We start from the raw sequence: 11,423 nt of genomic DNA, 5'->3' as shown, positions 1-11,423 counted from the left end.
TATAACATGTGGCTTATTCAGGTAATTTAACGGAATTAATTTTAATAAATGCATTTTCTTGTTTGACCTATTTGGGGAATTTATAGTAGTCAGTGTTAACAGTAACTGACAGCGTTATAGCTGGAAACATGTTGTACCAGATCTGTCTCCTAAAGCAAATCCAAGTGAAAAAAAGCGTGTTGTGATTGTGCAGTGCATGTGAAACCTGGAGGAGTGTAGTGCAGTAAATATGAGAGCTGCCCATGAAGACTTTATAACCTAAAAGGCAACACAGTGACAAAGACAGAGACGGTCGCTGTATCCTTCATAAATTGACAATGGATAAATTGTAGGAGACTCTACTTAATAAGAAACAATCCGTCATAATGGAAGGTAAACGAACAGATTAAAGCTTACTCAAGAGGAAATGTAGGATCCACCGTGGACCACAGGTTGAATAGCTATCAGGAGCTCAGGCATCCTACTGTCGAGTGGGAGCGTGAGCTGTGAAGTCACACAGACCCAGGTCTGAACTTCTCCATCCCTCACTAGCTCTGTGACTCTGCAAAACCTCACTGAATCTCAGAAGGAAAAAAAAAAAAGAAAAAAAGGTGTTTCATTTAAGTTCACGATTTGTTACTCAGTAGGCACTTAGTACATACTTCTTTGCTTCTTATCTCCCTCTATTATTCACAAAAGTAAACGAAATACATACCGACCATAAAACAGTTGAAAACTGGCAGTAACTCCTTCAACATCATCATCTAGCAGAATATAAGAGAACTGGAGTTATGAAATTTGGAAGCTCGTTTAAGAGAAATGACTTCTTTTTTAATATGAGCATTTAAAGCTATAATTTCCCTCTAAGCATGTCTTCACTGCATCCCACAAATTGTGATGTTGCATTTTCATTTTCATTCAGTTCAAAATACTTTATATCCCTTATCACTACTTTTATGACTTGAGGGTTATTTACACATATGTTGTTTAATGTAATACAATTTTTGAGAATTTTGTAGATATCTTGGTTACTATTTTTAATTTAGTTTATTTGTCGTCAGAGAACATGTCCTATATAAATTCAGTCCTTTTAACTATATTGAGACTTGTTCTGTGGTTCAACATATAGTCTGTTTTGATTGATGTTCTGTGTGTACTTGCAAAGAATGTGAGAGCTGCTGTTGTTTGGTGGAGTGCTCTATAAATACGTATTAAACCAATTTGGTTCAGACTGTTGTACAACTCTGTCATTATTGAACTTCTGTCTACTCATTCAGTTACTGAAAGAAGAATATTTAAGTCATCAACTTAACTATATTTGTAATTTTCTCTCTCTCCTTTGAAGTCTGACAGTTTTTTGCTTCATGTATTTTGAGTTCTATTATTGGACACATATGTGTTTATCATTGTTACAAATCCCTGCTGTATTGACTTTTTTATCATTCTGAAATGTCTTTGACTTTGGTAATACTTCTTGCCTTAAATTTTATTTTGTCTGACCCTAATATAGCCACTGAAGCTTGCTTATGCATATTGTATACCTTTTCCAACCTTTTACTTTCAACCTATTTGTATTTTTATATTTAAAGTGTTACAGGTAGCATATGGTTGAGTCTAGCTTTTTTATAACAGCTTGGCCCCAAAACATCTGCCCTTTGGTTAGAGTATTTAGTCCATTTACATTTAATCTAATTAGTGATGTAGTCGAATTTAGGTCTGCCCTTTGCTGTTTGCTTTCTGTTTGTCTCATGTATTTCATGTTCCTTTTCTGCCTTCTTTGTGTTAACTATTTCATAGTCTAGTATATTTTAATTCTGTTGGCTTTTTATAGCTATATTCCTTTGCATCATTCTTCTAATGATTACTACAGGGATTACCATATGCTTCTTTAATTTATCACAATCAACTTAAAATTATTATTGATTAACTTTGGAGACATATATATGGAGATTAGATATAGAGATATAGATATAGATATCTTGCAACTCTATAGCTCCATTTACCTTCCCTCCAACCTTGGTGCTATTACTGCAATATACGTATTACATCTATAAACAGGCACACCTCGAAGATATTGCAGCTTCGGTTCCAGACCACTGCAATAAAGCAAATGTTGCAATAAAGCAAGTCACATGATGAATATTTTGGTTTCGCAGTGCATATAAAAGTTACGTTTACACTATAGTCTGTTAAGTGTGCAACAGCATTATGTCTAAAAACAATGCACATAACTTCATTTAAAAATATTTTATTGCTAAAAAGTGCTAACCATCATCTGAGCCCTCAGCGAGTTGTAATCTTTTTGCAATAGTAACATCAAAGATCACTGATCACAGATCACCATAACAAATATAATAATAATGAAAAAGTTTGAAATATTGAGAGAATTGCCAAAATGTGACAGGGAGACAAGAAGTGAGCCAATGCTGTTGAAAAATGGCACCAATAGACTTGCTCCACAAAGGAGTGCACAAACCTTCAATCAGTGTAAAAAAATAAATAAAAGCAGTATCTGCAAAGCACCATATAGTGAAGTACAATGAAACAAAATGCCTGTACTTTAAAACCCAAAATACAGTGTAATTAGTTTTGTGTTAAGCGGTCATATATCTTTAAGAAGAGATGAAAAATATAACAATGATGTTTAAATCCCTGGGTAGTCGTTAAAATAAATTATGTCTCTAAAATAAATATTATAATTCATCATTTTAATTTTATTAGTTATGAGAATTTCCAATTGTTTTTACTACTTTTGAGATGTGTATCCAATATCGAGCTGAGAACAAAAAAAGTGCTGGGCAGTCAGCTGGACTCATTGCTCCCTGAATAAATCTGTCTCAGTCAAATGACAGATCACCACAGTCATGACTTCAAGATTGCCTCTCAAAAGGAAAAACTGAAAATATTAAATCCTTGACCTCCAAAGGTCTACTTACTGCATTTTAAATCATTTAGCATTCATCGTCGCTATTTATAATTTTTTAGAACTTGAAGCTTGCGGTAATCCATTTATTTAGAGTTCAGTAACTGTAGTTTAGTAACTATGACAATATAAATTATGGACATGGAAAGCCTTGTAAGATGGTATCTGTTGGTTTGTAATGTATACATTTCTTTCCAAATGAAGAGAAACGACCAGCAGAACTTTAGGTTATAGTGACACCTGGTGGTACTGTTTTTTTTTCTTTAAGAACATTTTCTGATTTGATCTGTCTAGAATTTTTATTAAGTAATCGTTTTATCAGCTAGGATGTGCCTTAAGAGGCCCTTCCCTTCCTGACCCACATCCCTTTCCATGGCATGGTCCTTGGGCCAGAAACCCTACTGGTAAGCGCTGCCAGCGGCCTTCACGTTTCTACCTTGGGCTTGAGAAAGAGATCTCATTACGGTGGAATGAATAGACACTGTTAATGCTAAAACTGGGAATAGTATGACTAACAACATGTTATGAAATGCTTCTGAGGATGTGTAGGTACTGAGAATGCACCTGGCATACCCATGCAGTACATACCATATTACTGTATCATTTTATAGAGGGGATTCTGCAGAATACCCAAGGTCACAAAGTTAACCAGCTTGATTAAGTCTCTGGAGAAGCCAGAGCTTCAGTTTTGACTGAATACTAGTTCTAATTTTGAGAAAGAATTTTAATTGTAATTTTAAAAGTATATATATTACATGAGTACCTTCTGTTTTTAAGAAATTAAATTATTTCCGATAAGGTTGAAGTCTTTGCTACCCAGCCCAAGTCCCCTCCTTCTTTCCCCAGAAATAACTACCACTCTCAGTTTGGTGTGTAGCTTTCCAGAACCATCACACACACACACACACACACACACACACACACACACACACTTTATATTTAATATAGAGATAGATGGTTACTTTCTTGTGTGTTTGGTACATAAAAGAGAGTATTTGGCCAAAGTGAAGGGACCAGCCTCATCAAAATATGAACTTGTGCCACTAAGTATTATTATAAGTTGAACCTCTGTAGCATTGATAGTTATTTCTGAAGTTATCTCAGATGTCTCTAGTAAATAGTCAAGATTTAACTAGAATATTGGCTGGAGCACCATCGAGTCTCCTAACGAATGTCCCAGTGTGGCGACACTGCCTGAATGCGGTTGTCAGTGTGACACTCCCGCCACCATGGCTGGACCCAAAATGAACAAACATTTATTTCTGTGTTATTTAATTGAACCCATGATTGTTTATTGAGGCCAAGATCGTCAGAATGATCTGTCGTTTGTACCCTTGCTCACAGAATATATGGAGAGAGGACTCCCATAATTGTCTTTAATTTTTGTTGTTTGAATCCAGCTTTTTTACCACTCTCATTGAAAATCTACATGTATACTTTTTAAAGGTTTTTTTTTTTATTTTGACAATGTTTTCTAATTTAAAAAAACCTTGAAATTTGAATAATTAAAAAGAAACTAATTAGAATGATAGGCAGTAAAAGTATTAATCCATCCACATTCTCTTTTTTCCCCTTCCAGGCACAATAACTTAAATGAAATAGTAAGTGTAAATGAAAAAAAAAAAATTAGAGGAGTCAAGAGCCCAAAGAATTTGTCAGGAAAGCCTGACTGAGTAGGTTACATCCCCCTGACCGAGCTCCTAACTCTCTGAGTTTAGTCAGTATTCTACGCAAAGATGACGTGAACTTCTGGCTATCCCCTCACACTGTGGAATTTACTAGATTTTAGGTTTAAACAGGTGATTTGAGCTACAATGAGAACTTGAGACAGAATCACCCAGATTCGAAGTACAGCACTTTGGGGCCAAGGAGGAGAGCTATTTCCACAGGATAAACATAAGAACGTTAATTAAACAGCGAGTGGACTTCTCAGAACAAATGATTTGAAAATGTGGAATGTTTGAGTTGGATAAATCTCCATGAATTTTGTGAACATATTCTGTACTTGTATCTATTTCAAAGTCACATTGTTGTTGATTATCCATGTATTGTAACCCTGTAATGAGGCATTCTATGCTTACAGTTTTCCTTTAGGATCTGGGGTAAATACAAACTAAGGTAAGAACCTTTCAAGTTACTCCTATAAATGAAGGAGTGCGTACTGTCACATTTGCATTGTGATTTTTGCAGAGTTGTTCTCTGGAAATTTCCATATAGCTCATTATTTTTTGAGAGTATGTTTGTCAGATCGTGGGAGGTTTGGATTTTGTTTTCAACTGTGGGGGAAGGGTGTGACAGTGCCTGTTAAATGTTCATCTCACACGATGGGCAAAATGAAAGCGAATGAATGGCGGGTTACATGGCAAATGTGTGGCCCAGGAGAGAGAAGGCAGTGGGTGGCAAGCAGCTTATGGAGACATGCCTGTAGAGTAAGATGAAAAGCTGGCACGCTCACCAGGGAATCTGTAGCAGCTTCGCGATGCAGCCACGGCGGGAGATCTGGAGCCTGACTAAACAGTAGTAACACCCATGATGGGGCAAGAAAAGCCTGCCTACAACAGACACGTGAAGCTTCCAAAGTGGTACCGGTGGTTCTTCTCCAGTCAGTCAGTCGTGGCTACTATAAAGCTGCTATATTTTAACTTAAAAATGAGACTTGGAGAAAGCTACTGTGTATCCTAAAAGATGTATGTACTATGGCAGGATTTATTTTTTTAATCAGATAACAGATGAAAATATTTTTAATACAAAATGTGCCAAATACCATCAGATCTAATGTACACTTGAAATAACTATATTCTTACATATATTTTTAATAAATATTTACTTTTGGTCACTTTAAGCAAATGACTACGTTATCAGAGATTGGTTTTATGTAACTAAAATGCATATTAAATCAGAAAGCCTACTTGAACAAAAAAAGTAGATTTCATGTTATAACAGGAACTTCTTGGACTTGTCTTTGAATGGTTAAAATCATTTTATGTAACTAAAAAATCATCATTTTATGTAACTAAAATTACTTTAATCACTGTATTTAGCCAGGGTGTGGTTCTTTCCAGTTAGAACATTTTAAACTCTGAAGTGATTATTCAATAGCTAGACTCAACTATTAGGGCCATTTCCTTTCTTACTCGTCCATTTATAAACTGTTTACATGCACTTCTGCTCTGCACTTATTTTGTACCCTGATTTTCCTTCATTTGGAATCCAGCACAAAAAAACAAGTAAATCACGCATTCCTCCTGAAAAGTTAACTTTCTAAAAGATTTCACTGTCATTTAAGGAAAGACTGCTTGTGATGCAGTAACTTCTGTTCTTAGCCATGAGTTCCTTGGAAAAGTAAAACAGCCTAACCTTGAATTACAGTCGGCCCTCGGTATCTGCGGGTTCCCCATGCGCGGATTCCAAACCGCTGTTGGTTGAATCCGCAGATGTGGAACCCGCCGACACAGAGGGCAGACTACTTCACCATTTTTATAAGAGACTTGAGCACCCGTAGATTTTGGTACTTGAGGGGGTCCTGGAACCAATCCCGGGGGACCATTTGGGAGCTTCAAAACAAAATTTCAGAAACTGGTAAATGCTTATTTAAATACTTAAAACCTAAATAATTATCCCCAAAGTATTAACGAATTGACAGATGGCACATGGCATTATACATTCACGCAGTGCTTCATTCACCAAACATTTCCTGGGAACCTCCCATCGTGCCAAACTCTGGCTACATGGTTTTGAAATTTTTTAATGAAGTGGCATGAAACATGGTGTTTAATCCAGAGATGGACAGGTAAGCAACTACAGTACTTGCGATAAAGTGTAAGCTCTGTGGTAGAGGCTTATGCAGGGTCCCCGGGTGGTCGGAGGGGAGCGGACCTTGCTCCCCAGGCTGGGGGTGCCGGGGCAGCCCTTCGGGGTGGCCGTGACCCGGAGGCTGCCGAGGGCGCGGACCCTCGCCAGCTAGAGGGTCTGTCGGCAAAGTGCAGAACCCACAGAATAAAGAACAGCCTGTCTGGGTTAGACCTTCAAAATGCCTCCATCCCTTCGGTCAGGATGGAATTAAACAGACCTTGGACGTGGCTTCCTAACCTCCCAGACCAGATCCACGAAGGCGCTGGTTGGAAGGCTTCCCAGCCCTTTCCTTCACGCCTCGCTTCACCTGCTTCGTGTTCCTCCTCTCCCCGAGGAGAAGCCTTGTCCCCCGGGGCCTTGTGGCCCACGACTCCCGCCTCCACTCAGCCAGCCCCTCTGGGAGCTCTGCTCTTGCCCTCTTTCTCAGCTCTCAGATCTGCTTGCTACGTGTCCTCACCGCTGCCCCCCTGAGTTAGGCTCCCAAGCGCTCCTGCACCTGGCTGCAGGCATCCTTTCCCTCGTCTTCTTTCCCCGCAGCCTTGCAGCTGAAGTCCCCTCCCAAGGGCAGGCGTGGCCGTGCCACTTGCCTCCCTAGTTTGGAGATGATGCCCAAACGTCTTCGCCGGGCGTTTGGGGACCCGTGGCATCCTCCTTCTGCCCCAGCCCCTGGCCTCACCTCCCTTCACCCTTATCCACATTTGGCCCCCACTCTGCTGAATTCTTGAAGGTGCCCGTTGTGTGGCTGTTCTTGAGGTACACTTGCAGCCCCCCATCTCCTTCCCTGCCCACCCCGTCCAAACCCCCATTGGCCCCATCTCCACTTGGCTAAATTTGTTCCATCTTTAAGACTCAGCCCAGGTGTCAGCCAACTGGGAAGTGTCTTTTGACCGACCGCGGCACCTGTCACACTTAACGACAATGGTTTACGTGTCCTGAAGACCAGGCTGTGTCTTTCTCAAGGTCAGGGATGACCCCGTTCATTTCTCACCACTCAGAATTTAAAACATTGCTGATTTATGGTAGGCACTCACACGTGTTTGTTGAATGAATGAATGAAGAATGTCCAGTAAGAGTTTGATATCCGATGCCACTTTGGTTTACGGTGTGGTGTTCTATCACCGAGGGTTGTTTTGTAATGTATAGTATTGATGACTTTCACACAAGCATTTTGTGCACCATAGATCAATCTAGCAAATGAAGTCCAAGAACCATTTGGATAAATCTTTCTTCGGAAAGAACTTTAGGTATCAAGTAACTCCACTCATGTATATGCCTCTAATTACAGATTTGCTTCCTTCCAAATATTAGATTTTTTAAGTTTCAGCATTATGTTAGCAATTTCCCATACACCATCTTTATGCATATAACTTGCATCCAATCATATTTACTTTTTGCTCATTTGACTGAATTTGTGGATAGGTAAAGTAACTAACTTTCAGTAATTAAACTGACAGGTGGTCTTCTGTCTGCAAGTCCATTGTTCTGTTATATGCGGGAGTGAGTGGAAACAAAGTTGCAAGGCTCAGAGAGTGAGCCACTGGATTCTACACCCAGAAAGGAAACGTGCAGCCATTTAAGGGGTGAGTGAGTCTTTTGAGACCATTTTGGAAAATCCTTGAATATTGAAAATCCCATGTTTACAGAATCCACGAGTGTGCAAAGGCCAAAGCTGCACACCTCAGGAGAATCCACACCTCAGGAGAATTCCGTGCAGAGCAGGAAGAGGACACCAGTCCTCAGAGAATGATGATTTAGTCCCAAGAATGTTTTCGGGTCCTTTCCCGTGACACTTTATGGTATCTTGAAATGATGCTGGGTTTCCCAAGGCTTGCACTGCTGCCCACCAGCCCTGCCCCAGAGAGCACTGAGGGACAGATACTGTAAACACCCTACACTCTCAGCTGTGGACAGTGAGAAAGCTGGGAGAAGGCTGTTTACTCTCTCTGCCTTGGAAATCAACTAGAGAGAAGCGGGCTGGGAGTATTTTTATATGTGTCTTGTAATTGATCCTACCCACTATTTATTTATGAGGTCATCCCTAAAAAGAAAGAAGTAAGTTGATTGAATCATGCTAACAAATATAAAATAATTTGTAAGATTTATCTTTGACATCATCTGGGGGAAAGAAAAACCAAGATTACCATAAACGCGAGAAGTGAAGTTTCTGCTAAAGTTACTTAGGTGGCTGAGGCTACATTATGTCAGTTGCTGTAGCCTGGTCTGAAAAAGCAACAAAACATTAACTGCCTGCACATTGAACCAGAACAGCATTTCTACACTGAGCTTAGCTTTTTTTTTTTTTTTTTTTTTTTTGGCGGTACGCGGGCCTCTCACTGTTGTGGCCTCTCCCGTTGCGGAGCACAGGCTCCGGACGCGCAGGCTCAGCGGCCATGGCTCACAGGCCCAGCTGCTCCGCGGCACATGGGATCTTCCCAGACCGGGGCACAAACCCGCGTCCCCTGCATCGGCAGGCGGACTTCCAACCACTGCGCCACCAGGGAAGCCCTACACTGAGTTTAGCTTTTATTGAAGCAGAAGTTCTGGAGTCCTGGGACTTGCTATTTTGTCAAGGATCAGATGCAGTTCGGAGCCCCAGTTTGGCTTAAAGAGTGATAATGATGAACAGTATGAATAGGGCCTGCTATTTAAGGCCAGAATATAGTTACACATTCTGAGCAAAGACTGGATTGTGGGAGAGGCAGGTGGGATGCAGAAAGAGAATTGTAAGAGAAATCTACAGAACTGACTCCTAGGTTCAGCCTTCACCAGAAAACCCATATCTCTTATATTCCTTGTTGTCTGTAAATAGTTTAAATCAAAGATTTATTGAACAGCTAGTCTAGAATTTGACTTAACCCAACTTTGTGTCCCTCTTTTATCAATATTAGATGAGTTTTCTTTGTAAGGAGCACATTTAAATGAGAAGGTATATTCTAATAGAGCAAGCCCCTAAAAGGGTAAAATAATTAACTTAATGCCTGCTTTGCTATTACACAAATCTAGACACAGTTACTTGTATATATTGTCTTGGTGTGTCAACAGTGCCGGTTGTTTAAGCTAAAAGATACTCTACTGCTTTAAAGGTATTAGAGAAATTTTTAATTCCACCTTCTTGCTGAGTGTGGACTCTAAGACAATAGGAAGAGTTGTTTCATGTAAGTGTAACCAAAAATATGTATGAATACGATTGCTTTAGCATAAGACAATAGGAACAATTGTTTCATGTAAGTGTTACCAAAAATATGTATGAATACGATTGCTTTAGCATGTGATTTCAAGGAAGTGTCTGCACGAGCTGGCCTTGCAGCAGTGGACGGCACAGCTGAAGTGCTGGCAGCACAGCTCCAGCCTGGGCGAGTCATCAACCATTTCAGGCCTTGCCTCCAGGCCCCGGGAAGCCCTCTGAGACAATGTTCTCCAGTCTTCTCAAAGAAATAGTTATTGTGAAGGTTTGAAATTGTGCTTTCTGCCAGGAGGTGCAGATCACATGAGTAAATGCAAAAACAGCTCAAAGTAGGAAGAGAATGACCTATGTGCTTTTCCATAGCTTTTTAGTTATTCTGCGTAAATATTCAGGATGTCGCTTGATTTTTGACTTTCAGTCATGAATATAGCTGTTCCAAAGCTTATTGACATACGTGCTGATACTCATTCCATCATCCACGAAGTGTTTATTGAGCACCTACTCTGTGCCAGCTCCAGACACTGAGGATAAATCAGTGAACAGAAACAAAATCTTATCACATGAACCCACAAATAAATATGTATAATGTATCAGGCTATAAATATCCTGTTTATTCTGTATGTCTATAATATCTAATCTTATTCAATGGTATCATTCATTGCCTTTTTCAGTCTTTCAAAACTAAATGAATTTAAATATCCTGGAACATTTATTTCACTGTCTATGAAAAACATCTAGATACAAATCTACATAATATTGTTCACTTTTGCATTATTCTTCCAAGTATACTCTCATTGTTCCTGGTCTGTTTTGTGACATGAATAAGTAGTATTAATTAACATGCTTGAGAGGTCATGTTATATATGTATATATATTTACTGAGAAGATATTGCCAAGCAGTTATATAACTAAAAGGCTAAAGGTATCTGTGTTTATATGCATGTTTGTATGTGTATTTATTAAGTATCTTATATACATTCAAACTATCATTGTATATAGTACAAGTAAAGTTTATTAATTTGAACTTTACTCTTTGCAAGTTTACAGTTCTCCAGGTACTGATAAGGATGATTTATCTTTATATTACATTTGTATGTTTATTGTTTGATAAGCAAATGTTATAAATACCTTTTTAAAAACTATTTTTAAATGTAAACATCCATTTATATTTGAAAAAAATATAAGCTTTAACTGATCATCCTTTGAAAGCTTGTGTCATAAAAACTCAACAGAAATAAAAGTCTAATATGTGTATTATTTGTTTATGGATCCATGGTCTCCTTGTCCCTATTTGTTTAAATTAGTAAGTCTTTATAATATAAATGTTTATGCCTACTGGTGATCTGTTTCTATAAAACTCAGGCTTAGATTTCTCTGGATTTAAATAGAGTTCTCCTCACCTCTTCATTTTAAAAGTGCAGAGAGTGAGTTATCAGTCCACGACAGTGGCTTTTGGGTGTTATTTTCGTTAGCTCTGTCATTGAA

General features: G+C 38.9%; 1 long non-coding RNA gene across 1 annotated transcript; it reads left to right on the top strand.

Annotated features, from left to right (window-relative positions):
- Positions 1-8,207: 8,207 nt before the first annotated feature.
- LOC132593365 (uncharacterized) lies at positions 8,208-11,207 on the top strand. The gene is made up of 2 exons (XR_009558756.1): positions 8,208-8,334; positions 10,020-11,207. It is a non-coding gene; the product is annotated as an uncharacterized lncRNA (long non-coding RNA).
- The last annotated feature ends 216 nt before the right edge of the window (positions 11,208-11,423 follow it).

Source organism: Globicephala melas, chromosome 14, assembly GCF_963455315.2.
Source record: "Globicephala melas chromosome 14, mGloMel1.2, whole genome shotgun sequence".
In the NCBI taxonomy this organism is placed as follows: domain Eukaryota; kingdom Metazoa; phylum Chordata; class Mammalia; order Artiodactyla; family Delphinidae; genus Globicephala; species Globicephala melas.
Note: the sequence above shows the minus strand (reverse complement) of the source record. Positions and strands in the feature narration are given on the sequence as shown.